General features: G+C 33.1%; 1 long non-coding RNA gene across 2 annotated transcripts; it reads right to left on the bottom strand.

Annotated features, from left to right (window-relative positions):
• Positions 1-3,065: 3,065 nt before the first annotated feature.
• Positions 3,066-7,093, bottom strand: LOC132298761 (uncharacterized). Of its 2 annotated transcripts, none has more exons than XR_009479948.1 (3): positions 5,803-7,093; positions 4,947-5,039; positions 3,066-3,332 (listed from the first exon to the last, which is right to left on the bottom strand). It is a non-coding gene; the product is annotated as an uncharacterized LOC132298761 (long non-coding RNA). The 2 variants fall into 2 exon arrangements; XR_009479949.1 differs by having other exon boundaries at positions 3,067-3,332; positions 4,947-5,033.
• Positions 7,094-7,423: the final 330 nt, after the last annotated feature.

The raw sequence follows: 7,423 nt of genomic DNA, 5'->3' as shown, positions 1-7,423 counted from the left end.
AGAAAATCTTCCTTCTATTCTCTTCAAGGACCTTCTTGAGGAGTGCCTTTTGGAAATGTATGAAAATTGTGCTTTTGACATTGAAAGCTCTATAGATGAAGTGAACTCTCTAATGGACTTCGTGGCTATCTTAAAGGGTGAGAAGATGATGATTTTTTAGGAAGAGAAAAAGGATGAAGAAAGGGTATTTCTTAATATTCCAAATGAGTATTTGAAAGACATTATTGATTTTGTTTTCAAGACCATGTATAAAAGGAACGAAATCATCTCTTTCATTTCTTTTCAAGTTATTCTTTTGGAGGATGATTTCATTGTTGTAAGTGAGGCATTAAATGAGAAAATTGAAAAGAGGGTCAATGAGGATGTTTTATATCCCGTTTTTGATACTTTCGACTAGTCAGTCGAACCAACGTCTTGCTAGAGATGTTAAACACTATCATTCGTAGAGTTTTCAACTTTATTCCTCTCCCATTACTTTTTATTTTTCACTTCTTGCGGCGTTTAGATATGTTACATTGCGCTTCATTAAAGATTTCACGTATGTTAGGCATTGGAAAAAATTCTGCCTTAGGAAAAAGTGCCAAAAGTTCCAAAAATTTTCCAAAAATGTTTCTGTCGAGTGCTAGTTTGATCAATCATCTCTTTTCTCGATCAATCGACGCTTTCTCACGATCCTTCGAAACAGTTGTCAATCGATCCCTGAAATTGGCGATCAATCGCCAACCATGTCGGAAAATTAATAGCCTAGGGGCATCTTTCATAGAATTTACGATCGATCGAGCACTATTCATAAAAATAAAATAAAAAAAATTTCTTTATTTCCTTGCATTTTCATTCCTTGCATGTTTTTTTTTTTTTTTTTTTTTTTTTTTTTTTTTTTTTTTTTTTTTTTGTATGCATACTTGAAAAAAAAAAAAAAAAACAACAATCTTTCAAAATTGCCACACTGTCTTATTAGAGATGTTAAACTTAGCACCCACAAGACACATTATGTTTTTTATCTCCTGTATATTGTATGTTTACTTTCATTTCCATTTTCTTTATTTTTCTTTCATTTTGTTTCTTTACATGCTTTCATAAAAAATAAAAAATAAAATATTTCACCATCGTGCCCTTATGTGTAGTCATGTTACTTTCATGTTTATTCTAGAGGTTGATCTCATATCTCTCTTTCATCTTATGCTATATTGCCTTAGAATGCTTGTTTGTTTATTCTTATCCCATTTGACATTTGATGTGAGTTTGCTAATGTGATTATTCAAGTAGGTTATGGATTCCAAGTTTGGGGGTGCATTCTCTCCTAATGAATCATTACCGGGTTTCATGTCTTTGCCACCACAATATATTCTTTCCATCTTTTCCATTGTTCTCATTGCACATTGAGGACGTACAATGGGCGCTTTAAGTTTAGGGGTAAGGTGACTTTGTTGTATTCTATTTAAAGTTTTGATCTTTAAATGCATGATTGAGATTTGAGATCGATATTTGCGATGATTTTGATCTTTTGAGGATCATGATACTTAGAATTTAAAAATTGCTTGACTTGTGAGTTCAATACTCCTTGTATGCTTTTTGGATGTCATTTTGGGGCAAATTATTCAAAAGATTGATTTCATGCTTGCTTATGTGATCCACATCATCTTATTTGTGAGATTGTTTTGAGATTCATCTCTATAGTTCTACACTTGCACATATGCACGCTAACATTCATTTGTGGGGTACATGCTTAGTTGATCATTGCTTTGGTTATATCCCAATTGAGCTAGTAAACTTTGAAAACTTTCATTCTTGACAAGATAACCTTGCATGCTAATAACAAACCTTTCACCGAGTAACCAGGATTCTAGCCTTATCAAGCATTAAACTCTCGTATTTAAAAGTGAAGGGCCCACACAATAGTTCCAAGAAAAAAAAAAAAAAAAAAAAAAAAAAAAAAAAAAAAAAGAAGAAGAAAAAGAAATTTGCAAAAGCAAATAAAGTGAGCACTTCTCACCAACGGTGGAAGTAAGGAAATGACATGACGAGAGTTGTTTTGATTTGTAACCTAGTTGATTTGAGCTTGTAAGTCCTTAGGGGTGTTTTTACACCTAATGCCCTAAAGCCGTCCGATTTGAGAGTCATTGACCTAATGCTTGTTAAATGGATCTTTTAAAGAGCTTAAAAGATCACTATATTGCACCATACTCTTGTCTTTGATCCCATTAAAAAAAAAAAAAAAAAAAAAATGTGCAAAAGAAAAACAAAGAGAGCATGTAGGAAATAAATTAGAATAAAGAGGTTCGTTCTTTGTCTTGATGATTGGTACTTGATTTGTGCGCTAGTTTGAGACCGGTTGTGCCCATTTCAGTGATTTGCTAAGATAGGAACATATTTAATGCCGGTTCACTCAAAAGGATGCTATAGTTGATTTGATTTGCATGATTATTTTACTTGATGTGTGGATGACCATAATTGCTTACTTATTTTTGGAAGTTTGAAAATTGCTTAGAGATGGTTGAAAAATGGCATACTTAAAGTAATTTTCTTTCAATGCTTATTTGGAATGTTAGTGCCTCTTAAGTGAGAAAGAGCTTAATATTTATGGGTATGATTTCTGGAAACCCTCATGAGACTTCAATCGTCCATTAGGGGTAACCTAAGGGTTTAAAAGGCTTGTTACATATGATAATTGCAATCGTGTTCCTGTAACGACCCGGATTTCTCAACCCGGTGCGTTAGTGATGAACCGGAAGTTGACCCTATAACGGACCCGAAATGCGGAAGCGAAAGAAGCCAAATGACCTCAAGAGATGTACGTCATCCCTAAGGCCCCAAAATGACTCTCCATGAAGCCACGGAACTCAAATGAGCCAAGCAAATGAAGCAAGAATGCCTAACCCGAAAAGAGATGAACTAAGGGCAAAATGGTCATTTCTCACTGAAAAGGGTGCCACCGTGCACACCATTGGAAGGACAATGAAAAATGAACAAAATTAGACTCAAGAATCATCTGATTCTGAGTCCGGGCAGAAAAGATATGAAATTCCAACACCCGATGCGAAAGTTATGAAGTAATGACTTAACATTTTCCAATATTTTCATAATAAACTTTGAAAACAAAAGTGCATAGAAAACGAGATACATGTCATTGGCCTCCGGTCTCATCTCATACATATTAAATACATTGAAAAGAATGCACTTACGTACACTTTACATATACAAATCAACGAATACAAGTTTAAACAAATAGGGCTACAAAGAGGCATCTTATGCTAACACTTGCTTAAAATAAAAACATAGAAACTGTAAGCCATCCAAGGAGCAATGGAATCTTCAAATCCTGAGTCTTGTACCTGAAATATACCCCAGTATCGTAGGGATGAGTAACATAAAGCTACTCGTAGGAGATGAGCATGCATCGACCTAGCATTTTACAATTTTATCACCTTATAGTGAAACATGTTAAAGGGGCTCATGCCACCTAACGTCTATGTCAAGATGAGACCTTGGGAGAATCCTAAGCTACCTAGATCATTTATATCATAATCACATTGTTCATGCAATTTAAACAACATGGAAACATGTTATATAAGGCAACAAGATATAGATTCTCAAAGTCTTCAACTTGAAATCCAAAATACGAAAACAACAAGTGTGGGTCATGCCACCTAACATCTATGTTCAAAATGAATCTATAAGGTCATTCCTAAACTACATTTGAACATCAAAACACAAATTATGATATCGATGCAATTTAACCAATAATGGAACTTCCAATACAACGCATGAAGCATGCTTTCACAAAGCTACATCATAAGCTCAAAATAGGAAATCAAATAAGGAACAACAAGTTACGATATCATCTAGTTATCAACTTGAAATGAAATACGAAATCAAACAAAGTGGATACTCGGACGTCACGCCGGATCAGACCGACAACATAGTTACTTTAGAGTTACTAGCCCATGGGTAACCTCCCTATGTGCGCACTAGACTGTATAGAGGGACAATCCCCCGTACTAGAACTAAGTCCTAGCCGTAGCCAAACAACGACATCCCCAAGTTTCCAAAAACAACAAATTGTGCAACAACGTATATATATCAACATGTATATACAAGATATCAACTATTTACCAAGCACAATCCAAATTTTGGAAACTTATACAATACATGCTCAAAATTCACAACTACTATGGCATGTAAGATGTCAAATACAAAGTGTGCAATTCCTTACACATAGCAACAATATATTCAATAAGGTAAAACATATTCTCATGAATATAAAAGTAACAGCTATGTTATCAAATGTTCAAAAGTAATCAAGTGAACATACATCAAATCCAAATCCATGATTTAAATATAGAAACAATTTCCAAAATGCAATTAAATCCATGGAGTAATAAAGTAGAATTTAATTAAACATAAATAGTTAAATTCTCTAAATTTCAAGTTAATCCAAATAGCGTCAATTTAATATATATTGAAAGACATGTCATGGTCATCATATATATAACATTAAATGACAAGTTAAGTGATTAAAACACTTAAAACAAAATTAATCAAGCTAATTAATTAACTTCCTCTAGATTTTTAAACAATTCCAAATGCTCTCAATTTAATCTATGTTAGAAAACATGCTAAGGCCTATTTAAATACCACATTATAACTTGATTTAATGCTTGATACAACCATGTGAATTAAACTTTCACTAAAAATAAATATTAAATAAAAGTTGTAATTCTTAATCAAATGATCCAAATTTAATATATGTTAACCAACATATATAAGCATAATTTCCTAGCATGTTACAATTCAAATCAAAGTTATACATCATCATAAATTTTAAATCTTATACAAAGAAATAAAAATTACTAACTTTCTAGATTTGATACAAAGCATACATATATGTTGTATAATCATGGCAAACACACAATACAACACACAAACAATCCTAAAACATTCCCTACCTCAATTGGAATGAAAATTCCAATTACCACCGAAATGAAATCGCCCCAAATTTTCGGTCCGCAAAACAGATTTTTTCAGCTTGCTACCTTCAACTTGTAAAATTCATAAAAAATTCAATTCTAACCCAAATTGAATAAATCCAAAGCCCAATGAAATCTTAAATACTATAATTTGATAATATCAATTTAGTTTAGCAAAATATTTTCCCAATTGAAACAGTTTTCACCCACAACTTTGAAACAAATTCTGCCCAGAAAACACATTTTCAGCCTGTAGCTTCCAAATTTGAAAATTCATGAAAAATTCATTTGACATCCAAATTGGGCAAACCTAATTTATTTTGGAAGTAAACATATGAGAGTGTAAAACTGAAAATTTAAGCCATGATCCAATGTCAAAAGGTTAGTGAAATAAATCATCTAAAAATATGTTTTCCAGCTGTAATAAAAACATGGACAACAGATAGTTTTGAATTTTTAAAAACATTTAGAAATGCTCTAAAATCGTGAAAAAATTCTGAGTAGTGTAAAACCCATGGGGGAAGTTCCAGTAAAAATTTCTAGGCAATTAAATCACCACAGCTCCATATAAAAATTTATTTCCGGACCAAAAAGGAAAAGCTTCAGCAACTAGCTTGCAACTTCAAAAATTCATAACTAATTCATTTTAAATCCAAATTACATGAAAACAAAACTAAATGAAAGCTAATTGAGTATATTTTCATATTCTATATTTAATTTAACAAGATTAATTTCAAGTTAAAACAATTTAAGGGCAAAATACAAGTCCTTCTCTTCCATGCATGTAAAACACTCAATAATGACATAAAAATACTTCAAAATAATAGATCAATACCTCACTAGAGAATTGAATCTCTAGATACCAAAGCAAAACTAGGAGTTAGGCTAGATCCTTCAAGGGTTTTAAGGAGGTGGATGAGGGGAACAAAAAGTATTCCAAGTTCAAAGTTCTAAGGTGAGTGAAAGGGCACCAAAAATGAAGTCAAAGCTACTAGTCAAGCTTTTCTCCAATGGTGGCTTCCTTAGGGTTCTTGAGAGGAAAGTGATGAATGAATTAAAATGTGTAAACCCTAAGCTAAATTGGTGGGCTTCTCCACTCACTAGGTGCTCTTGCACTACCTCTCACACACACACTAATGCAAGACTAAAGGTGAGTTCTACACTTGTCATGAATCCAAGTAAGCTTCCAAGATTAAATATTAACCCTACACTTGTCAACCATCCATGCCAACAAGTGCATCAATCCTAGGACAACAAGTGGGTGAATCTCCACCCTCCATGTGTCATGAGATTAAGCCTCCAAGTGGTTCCACCAAAAAATCAACAAGTGGCACCATAGGAATGTGACACTTGTCACATTTTCCAAAAATTGCAAAAAGGTCCTTTTTAGAAATATCTTCCAATTTAATTTGTAAAATGGTCCCTAAGACAAAAAATAATTACTTTACTTAATTACCCAAAAACCCCTCAAGTTATGGATAATTGCAAAAAGTCTTATTTTCATAACTTTTACAAAGAAAGTAAACATTTAATATGCATTTCTATAAAAGTAAAAATGTAGATGTCATGGAATTTAAATATCATGAACGTATGCAAAACCGGAATCAAATCAGAGCACAAAAAATGAGGTTATGCAAGTAAAAGTGAAAAACGAGAAGAGGACAAAATAAGGAAAAGACGAAAAATGAATAGTGTCAAAAAACAAAAAAATGTGGAAATGACTCGGTCCTCAAAGGAAGTTGTCAATCCAAAGGAAAGAGTCTCAGAAACCATTTCCGAGCACTCTAGACGACATTAAGAGGCAGGAAATCGAACCCAAAAAGGAAAAGATAATGAAAAAAAAATTTATCCGCAAAATTTGAAGAAAAAGGGAAAAGGAAGAAAATAACCAGGTCATTACAGTTCCCTACGAAAGTGGCGTTATCCATTTATTGCTTTCTAGTTCATAGTTGTTTATTTCTTCATTTCTTTCTTTACTTAGTATTTCATTGCTAGAGAATAACAATATCTAAGTTTGGGGGTGTGATAAGTGCTCAAATGTTGCACATTTTAGCACCTAAGTCAGGGTATTTTAGTTCACTCATCTATCTTACTTTCCCATTTTAGTTCTAATTTGTGTTTTTGTCTATTTCAGAACAATAAGGTTCAAATGAACTAAAAATGGGTTATTAAAGCCTTTTTGGAGTCAAGCAAATGCATCAAGAAAATTCAAAAAAAGTTGTAAAAATTTACCCTGGAGCAGTTTCGATCGATCGAAGCTTCAACCACGATCAATCAAAAGTTGGCGATCCTTCGCAGCCACGTCAGCAAAGGGATAAGACTGCCACCTCATCCTTTGACCAAATTGGCAATCGATCGAAGACTTTTACGATCGATCGTAGTGCCATGTCAGCGTAAGCTCAGCAATCCGGATAAAACTAAACAAATATTTTCATGCCACGTCATTCTGGATTGAT

The sequence above is a fragment of the Cornus florida genome, unplaced genomic scaffold, assembly GCF_030987335.1.
Source record: "Cornus florida cultivar Cherokee Brave unplaced genomic scaffold, ASM3098733v1 CherokeeBrave_3.0.0_Hap2_Chr01, whole genome shotgun sequence".
NCBI lineage: Eukaryota > Viridiplantae > Streptophyta > Magnoliopsida > Cornales > Cornaceae > Cornus > Cornus florida.
The sequence above is the reverse complement of the archived record's forward strand: the minus strand, read 5'-3'. Positions and strand labels throughout refer to the sequence as shown.